Source organism: Vigna unguiculata, chromosome 9, assembly GCF_004118075.2.
Source record: "Vigna unguiculata cultivar IT97K-499-35 chromosome 9, ASM411807v1, whole genome shotgun sequence".
Lineage (NCBI taxonomy): Eukaryota > Viridiplantae > Streptophyta > Magnoliopsida > Fabales > Fabaceae > Vigna > Vigna unguiculata.
The window spans coordinates 10,996,033-11,006,111 of NC_040287.1; positions in this window are offsets into that span (position 1 = coordinate 10,996,033).

Sequence of the window (10,079 nt, forward strand, 5' to 3'; positions counted from 1 at the left end):
AGTGGATATATTGAAGAGTATACCTTATCATGAGTGTCTAACATATCAACACAAGTTTTTTTGAAAAGGGTGGTTGCATCCCTATCAAAGAGGACAAATGTGGTTGAATCGGAAGAGTCAATAACTCGGATCTTAATCCTATATCTGAAAATTGAATAAAAAAATTCATGAACAAAAGTTGTAATTACAATGTTGTTTAAAATTCACATTAATATTAATAAACAATAAGTTAACCTTGGAAAGACTTTTATAACATGCTTGTTACACTTCTCACAAAAGAACATCTTGGAATTAGGATAAACAGCTTTGTTGCACACACAAGCAGTATACCACCAGTCATCGTCAACCAAGATATGCTTAATTGTTCCAAACAATATGTAAGTGGTGACATTTCAATATAAAAAAGATTAATGAAGAGATTATTGTGAATTTCAAAATTTGCACAAAAATAAATAAATTTATTCTAACCTCTTTACAATCTTTTAGACCTTGAATGGTGGTCCTAGGTGTAAGTGTTAAAAAGTCCTCTTCCACAGTATTTTTGGAACTCTGAGAAAGTTGCGTTAGTCCTTGAGAGGGATATTCATTGTTCTCAAACATTCTGTGCAATACAAAATATAGTTTTTCTCATAAACAATAAATCTATTATTGAATGTATGTACATCTAAAAGATCAAGTTGAGGAAATGAAGGATAATTTGCATTATAAAGTAACCAAAATATAGTTACCAAAATGGATTATAAAGTTTGAATAAACTGAAGAACAATTTCAATATTACCTTGATTTTAGGTCAAATGCTTCATTGAAGTTAACATTGTACTTAATACGGGTGCAGAACTTACAATTTTGAACTTGAACCTTATCTATATTTAAAAATATAGTGTATGTGAGAGTAACATGGAATAAGTAGTACTAACTATTTTGTAAAAGTAATAAAAAAATTTTACCTTGAAAAGTTTTGACTTTTGCAAATTCTATACTTACAGCAGCATTTTGTACTTCTCCACTTGAAAGAAATACATTCAGTTCATCGACATAAATACCAAACAAAGTACATTCTATTCGAAACCTAAAGATTAAAAAAATGTTATGTCAAATCGTTATTTGAACAGAAATATAAAAGGAATGTAATATAGTATTGATATAGAATACCCATCAGCTTCTATTGCTATGACATTTAATTTTGTTGTCTTTCCATCAACTTGCAATTCTCTTTCAGTCCCCACTCCGACCAGTAATCCCAAGATATCTAAAATGCCATTCATAAATGTTATATCATATACTTTAACAATAAATGTTTATTAAAAAAAATATGAACAGTATTGGAACTAAAAATATTAACTTACCAACTAAATAATCAGTATCAAATGCAGTGGTTGTCAATAAGGACAAATGTGTGTATTGTGGTTTCATATCAGGAACCAAGTTAACATTAAGCAAAGAAACTTTTGTACCAAACTGGAAATTTATCTTATAAGGGTGGTGTGTTGTTCTGTATATTCCAGAATTCGGAGCCACACTGAAATTTTGTATGGCATAAACATGGCCTTCAGAAATCTCATTCTGAAATTTGTAAATTAGAGTACGTCTAATTGAAGCATGTATTTTAGAACCCTAAAACAGATCAAAAGAACATATATAAATATAACTATAAATATGTTTAAGATACATATACTTTATTAATTCCAATTTGTAAACTAAAGTACATGTAATGGAAGCATGTAAAGAATAACATGAATAATAACCTCTTTGTCTTGAATAACGAACTCCATGGAAAAAGGACACCTCCGTTTACTGAAATCAGGAACAAACCATGAACGAATGACCCTAACGATGATATTTCAATTTTCCTTCTGGGGACTTACTTCGCTTACGCTCTGGCTTTGGTTTGGAACTTCAAAGAGAGACATCTTGAACTCACAACAACAATATTGAAAAATGAGAAGTAAAAAAGTCAGTATTAGATTCGTGACATATTTATACTTACATAGAGAAAATAGGAACTAATAAGACAAAATTGTAATTCATACAACTAAAAAAATAAAACCAAAAAAAAGGTTCAAAACAACTATATCAAAATCTATTTTTGATTGGTTAAAGGAGACTAAAAGAAGTGTAAGGATTAATCAAAACATGGATATGGCAATTTTTGAAAAAATAAAGGTTCAGATGTGAGTCGTTGATAAAATTTGAAATGGTAGAAGAAAGCAAAAAAGCAGAATATATTCAAATAAGGACTCTTCAAACATGGAGTACGAACCTTTTGACAGAAGTCATGCCAATATATATTGGTGAAAACTGCAAAAAACAACTATTGATGTCAAAAGAAATTAAATATTCATATTGATTTATTCACAGGTTTCATAGAAAAGGAAAATTAAGAGAGAAGCATTCTGATGAACATAAAGCATGAAGCAGATTACTTGAAAGTGACTAAAAAAATTGTTGGCGTGATGGATTGAGTAGTGAACCATTAATTGAATCAGTAATGTTGAAAGAATGAAAATCTGCAAATACATACTGGTATATAAAGCATTCACGAAAGAAGAAAGGTAGAAAAAAGTTATAGCAAACCCTAATTACTTAGACAAAATTTCATACCTATGGAGTACAACAAAACTTCTATATTTATACATAAAAACAAATGAAGTACATACCTTTGATGAGTGGAAACGTTAATGGCTTGTAAGAATCCGTTAATGGCTGTGAAACGTGCTCTGGATGAAGAAAGTGTGTTGGATCTCTACAAAAAGTCAAATAAAAGTGTGGTGTACAAAAGCCCTAGAATCTTCGAGGAGAAGCGACTGTGTTAAAAACTTCGAGGAGAAGCAACTGTGTTGGATTATTTAAGTTAATGACGTAAAAAATTATAATAAAAACAAATATAAATAGTACAATTTAATATGTAATGAAATGATGGATGGTTACAGCAGAAGAAAATGTCGTGGAAGGTGGAAGATACAGAAACATAATGAAGCACTGGAAAATGTCATATCAATCGACATTGAAAAAAAAATCTGAAAAGTATTATAAGGGATGTGTATGAAAAATCTTCTGGAAAGTGTTATATTTAAATTAATATAATAAATTTTAAAAAAGCAGAGACATGATATGATTTGTGTTTGACAGTAATTAAATGCCAAAGATTTTCGTATATGGAAGAAGATATGGAGCATGTAAGAGTAAATAACTTTGCAGAAGTTGAAAATACAAATAGTTAAACATATACATATATATAATATAATAATAAACCAAAAAATTAGATACAAAAAAAACATATTATGAATCTGTTAAGTAATATTGTTTATCGATTCTTCATAGGCGATGATAATAATCATTTATATTAAGAAGAACATTGACATCCTTGCTTGCTTGTTCACCGGCAACCTCAAAAAGAATTAAATCTTTTTCCTCCAGTCCATGAACTTCACGAAAATGTTTCCATCCACTTCCTATCTTCACTGATCTAGCTCTAATCAACCACTTGCATTCAACTCGTGCCTTTGGACCGTAAAGCACAATGTGTGAGAGCTGACTGTTGGCAAAATATTGACGTAAGTTTGAATTTAAATCCTGCAAATAAAAAATATAAGAAATAATATAAAAAAGAAATGATTTTTTATGTGTCAAGGTTAAAAAGAATACATTAAGTTTTGTGTAGAGATTGTAAGAAATGACCAAAAAAAAATCACCAGAAAGCTTGCAATGCAGTTGTACTTAGAAAGCTGGAACTCAAAATGAATTAACTTGGACCTTATCAGAGGAGCATTTGTTCGAACATGACTTAGGAATTTATGGACAGTTGCTTCTGAACAGTGATCGTAAAAGTGTATTTCAAAAGCAGAATTTCCAGTATGCCTTAAATAACATAGTTTGGGTGATTGGACTTGATAAAACTTTCTTATGTCAACCCAGCCATCAGTAATTCGCGGACCATAAGTATTCATGTTGAAGGTAACATGGTGAACATGGCCTTTTTTATCAGAAATAGTCCAACGTGGCCCTAGTTCAGTGCCTAATTGAATGACAAACAATCGGTTGATGAACACAAAATCCTTGTAAATAAAAGCAATATAAAAAAAATATTAGTTAACAAAAATCAAAGAACAATGATGGTAAATAATGTATAAGAAGCAAGTTCACAAAAACCTGGTCTTCCATGAAAATAGTAAAGAATCCACCCTTCCACTTTGAGCCAAGTATGGATTGTTCACCAAGGATGCATTGCTTAGTGGTCATCTGTTAAATTAGTAATCCTGCACAAAATATTAAGTATAGCAGTCGAAGAGTATGCAGAATGATAGAAGTATGACGGTGCAACAGACACTCCAATCATCATTCTCGTGAGAAGTGAAAAACATAATGAGAAAAATATTTAAAAAACTTAAACGTCTCTTGGAAACCGAAATGGTAATTAATTTAATCAGCTGAAGCAGTTCAAATAATGAATAAGGGTTGGAGATGATCGAGGAGTTCAATCATCATTACCTCGAGCAGTGCAAAAATTAATGCGGGAATACTGATAGACATGGTGATTTGAAATTAATTAAAAACATTATTTATTGTAATTTCCAATGCGTTACAATGTTTAATAATTCTGTAATATTAAATGAATATTACAAATTATAAATTGAAAGATTTTTATACAATGATGTTGGAAAGCAAATGTTTTAATACTTTATAAATAATATTTACGTTAAATGCTTCTCTGCAAATAAATGAATGAGTAATATTTAATGTCTTTTAATGACGTGTAACATTTAAATTTTAGATATAATGAAAAATCATTTGAATGAATTTATTTATTTAATTAACAATAATTGATATTTTGTTTAAAGTAAAGATTTAAATGTAATAGATTTATTTTATAAAAATATATTAGTGATTAATCTATTTGATAAAAAACTTAAAAATTAAAATAATTACGTTTAAAAAACTCGTCACCATAAAATGAAAAAAACAATTAACTTCATACACAGTAAATCTTTAAAAGCAAACACAGAGAGTAATATATATAATAAGTGCATAGAAAATATAAGTCCACTTAAAATCTTCTTATATATTCATATATATATATATATATATATATATGAAGATTAACAAAAATAAAATACAAAATGTTATAACTTAAAACCAAATTAATGTGTGACCTTCAACTTCAAAAAAAAGCTCACGATGATCATTTGCAGAAAGTTGATGAAGATTACAAAAATTTTTCCAGCCAGTTCCAATCTTAACAAAATTACGTCTTATGATCAATTTACATTCGACTTCTCCCCTTGGTCCGTGTAGAACAATAGATCTAAGACCACTGTTTTTAAAATAAGTGGCAAATTCTTTTTTCAAATACTGCAACAAAAAGGATAAAAGATCTTACTTATTAAGAAGCCATGTAAATAAATAATCAAAAAAAAAAAAACTAACCAAGTGACTGGCTTGACAATAGTATGTGGATAGTTGAACTTCAAAATGCTTTACGTTTGACATATGTAGAAGACGACAGATAGAAAGATGGTTGAAGAAGTTGGCTTTCAATGTTGAGTCGCAAGCACGTTTAGAGACGTGTAGTTGGAAAGACGAATTTCTGAAATATTTGAAGACAACCAATTTGTCAGACTGATCTGCATAAAAAGATATTAAATCATTCCAGCCTTGGGTGATCATTGGAGTGTGAATATTCATGTTGTATGTAACATTATGAACATTCCTATCGTAATCAACAATGGTCCATTATGAACCAAGGTCCTTCAAATTACGTATTATGAAGAGTCGGTCGACGTGTCCAAAATCCTTCAAAGATAAGGAAGTTTAGAATAAAGAAATACAAACAAAGAATACAAAGGAATGTGGAGGAATAAAAACAATACCTGGTCTTTCAAAAACATAGTCACGAATCCGCCAAGCATTTTTCTAGAAAGTATGGCTTGTGGTGTGCGCACGGATTCCATTGTTTGAGAACAGAATGGGTATGAAGAATAATTTGAAGAGAAGATAATGGGTCACAGAAGAGAAATAAGATTTGTCAGTTTGTAGTCGCCAATATATAGAAAGAGAAAATGAAAAGTCATTACTGTTGTCAATATATAGAAAGAGAAAAGGATAAGTCATTCCTTTTGGTAGAGTCCGTACTTACTGGTGAAGCGTGCATCATAATTTTTGCAATTAATTGTGAATATAAAAGTGAATAAAAAGTACGAATTAAAAGATAATAGGGTTGAAATAATAAAAATAAAAAATAATTAAAATAAAAAATTTCAGATTTGTCAACTGATTTTTTTACATAAAATCAAATATCTTAAAATATTTCAAATGTCGTAAAAAACGGAAAGTGGCAATGAGAAGAGAATACAAAGAGTTGTGAAAATGTTAAAGAAAGAATCGAAAAACATAAAAAATAAAAACAAATAACGACATGAACAAAGCTGAGATGCATGTGTTGGTAGTCTGGAGATCAAGCCTGTAAACAAAAGAAACATGATGAACAGAAGAAAGCTCAGAAAAAAATATAAAGCATCTCCAGACTCGGCTTTTTGCGGTTTAAATCAGATGTTTGTGGTTGTACTCTTCATTTAAAGAATCAAAACACCTGAAACATAAGATGAAGCCAAGAATCACTTACATCTAAAAAAAACATAAAGAACCATACCTGTTCGCTTGAGAAAGCAAAAAAAAAAGATCTCCACAAAAGAAACATAAGATGAACGAAAAATCTTAGATGCATGTGTTTGTACTCTTCAGTTGAAGCCCTTAAACAAAAGAAACATGATGAACAGAAGAAAGGTCGGAAAAAAATATAAAGCATCTCCAGACTGGGTTGTTTGCAGTTTACCACAGATGTTTGTGGTTGTACTCTCCATTTCAAGAATTAAAACACAAGAAACATAAGATGAAGGCAAGAATCACTTAGATCTCAGTAAAAAACATAAAGAACCATACCTTTTCGCTTGAGAAAGCAAAAAAAAAATGATGTCCACAAAAGAAACATAAAATGAACGGAAAATCTCAGATGAATGTATTTGTACTCTTCAGTTGAAGCCTGTAAAGAAAAGAAACATGAAGAACAGAAGAAGATGAACAGAAAAAAGCTCAGAACAAAATATAAAGCATCTCCAGACTCTGTTTTTTGTGGTTCAAAACAGATGTTTGTGGTTGTACTCTTCATTTCAAGCATTTAAACACCTGAAACATAAGATCAAGCCAAGAATCACTTAGATCTCAGTAAAAAACATAAAGAACCATACCAGTTCGCTTGAGAAAGCAAAAAAAAAAACATCTCCACAAAAGAAACATAAGATGAACGGCAAATCTCAGATGCATGTGTTTGTAATCTTCAGTTGAAGCCTGTAAACAAAAGAAAAATGATGAACAGAAGAAGATGAACACAAGAAAGCTAAGAAAAAAATATAAAGCATCTCCATAGTCGGTTTTTGCGGTTTAAAACACATGGATGTGGTTGTACTCTTCATTTCAAGGATTTAAACACCTGAAAGATAACATCAAGCCAAGAATCACTTAGATCTCAATAAAAAACATAAATATCTCCATACAAAAAAATCTCATTATGAACGGCAAATCTCACATGCATGTGTTTGTAATATTCAGTTGAAGCCTGTAAACAAAAGAAACATGATGAATAGAAGAAGATGAACAGAACAAAGATCAGAAAAAAAATATAAAGCATCTACATAATCGGTTTTTTGCGATTTAAAAACAGCTCGATCAAAAGAAGAAGATGAACAGAAGAAAATGTTAGAGAAGAAGCTAAGAAAGGCAAAGAAACCATGATGAACGCGGAGCAACAGAGACAGAGAAAGAGAGAGAAAGAAGTGAGACGGCGAAAGCATAGAGAATGAGAAAGAGAGAGAAAGAATTGAGAAGGCGGAAGGTGAGAAGACTGAGGAAGAGAAAGAATGAAGTTTGAATTAAAACTTTGGTTTTTTCATTTCTTTTTCAATTTTTTTTCTACCTTCAAAATGCTGAGAGCTTGACACATCAGCGTTTTTTCCTTTTGTAGATAAAAATTTGAAATGAGAAGTACCTCAGATATATTATTCAATTGAAAAAATTACCTTTTGTTAGTTCCCAATTGTATATAGTATTAGATGACATCCCATAAAGTCATTTATAAAGCAATATATAATTAGAAGTTATATAGAGTCATAATCAATATTTTGTATATGATATTATTAATTAAAATACAAATATTAATTAAATTAATTTGATTTTACAAATATAATATAAAAAGATAAATTTTTAATATAACTCAAATTTGAATTATAATATATATATATATATATATATATATATATATATATAAAATATTTCAAATATTTCAAAAGCTAGGATTTTATTATTTTGCGTTACCGCATAATCATTCTACCTATAAATACATGCTAGTGTAAAATGAAATATATAAATGTGAAATACCTAATTTCCAATCATCTTTGTACCTTTTGTTATTCTAGTTTCTTTTACATTATTTGTCTTTGGTGTATCTTGCTTATGTATGTGGCTAGAAGCATTGTGTGTGCATGGCCTACATAAAGAGAAAAAAAAGAAGGAAACATTGAGTGAAGTGCCATGTGTAAAGAAGGGAGAAAGAAGCATTGTGAGTGGGCGTCTCGAGTAGAAGAAAGGAGAAAATCTTGATTTGTTTGGATGGGGTAGAGACTGCTGATAGAGGCTTTTTGTGTTGCATAAGCCTCATCAAATAAAACAAAGTTTCCATCTTAATTAATGTAGCATAGAGGTCAACTAAGGTGAGTCTAAGGACCACAATTCCAATGAATTCATTGAGTAATTACTTTCTAAACAAACAATAATTGGGGGTTCTAATGTGTAAAAAAAAGGAAAACAATAAAATCTAAAAGCATTAAATTGAAAATCTATAAAATTGAAAACTAGCTACTTAATTGAAGTTGTGAAATCTGAAAAAGATGGTTAAAAAAATAAAAGAGTGCAAGCATTGTAAAACTGAATTTGTTTTGGTTAAAAAAGGGTGAGTGTTCTCTTACATAATTAGTATGTCTTGACTTCGTAATATTCTTCTCCTGTCTAAGGTATCCTATTCATCCAAATTGGTCAGTAGTACTTGCTAAAGATGCTCCAACACTCAAGTAAGTTCAATATCGAACGATCAAGCGAGTTAAAACAGTCTTAAAGGTGTATTAAATGTACCAAGAACCATATCTTTGACCTCTATTTATAGTATTCTTCAATGGACTTTGATTAGGGACGACCTAATAATGGCCCAACCTCTCTTAATCATGATTATTGTCCTACTTAGTATAATTCATTTACTTAATTAGGTAGTCTTGGTTTGGGGTTGACCCAACCATTTGGTTCCCAAGGTAACAACCTGAGTGATAATGTTTGGTCTACAAAATCGTAAAGGAACCCTAGAAAAGGTTGTTTCACTAGGTAGTTGCGTGATGATATAATCATTAAATCTCATTGTAGTCTGCTAAATTGTACGACTATTATGAGGTTGCGAGCAATAAGACCATGTAAGACTTCACTATTTGGTTCAATGAGACTATTCGACTCTTCTAGGACAGTGGTACATACCCTACAGAATTTAAAGTGCAATGATAGGAATTGTAAATGCAGAATTAAGCTCAAATGAATAGAAATGGAAATTGCAAAAACAAAAACTAAAATTGAAATTATATGAAAAGAAATCAAAATAGCAATGTAAACTAGAAACTAGAACAATGAACAAAAAGAATTAGCAAGTTGAATTAATATGGAAAAGGATTGAAACATGAATTGAAATTTGTCTTATGGAGAACAAATAAGAGATATTAGGGAACACAAATAATTCCTTACCTCAATCCTTGACCTTTCGAGCTGGCTCCTTCTTGACTTGCACATGGCATCTCCTAACGTAGGCGGTCCAGACCCTTAAGGGGTTACCTACGAAGAAAGCTCTGACGATCAAGTCCACAAAGGGCTCTTTAGAAGTCAAATATCAGATTAGGAAATTAATGAAAGTGTGTCCCTTAATTGTTGGGCTCCACGTATTTATAGAGTTATTAATTATGATTGGCATCCCTATGGGCTGGGCCCTCCCAGCTATG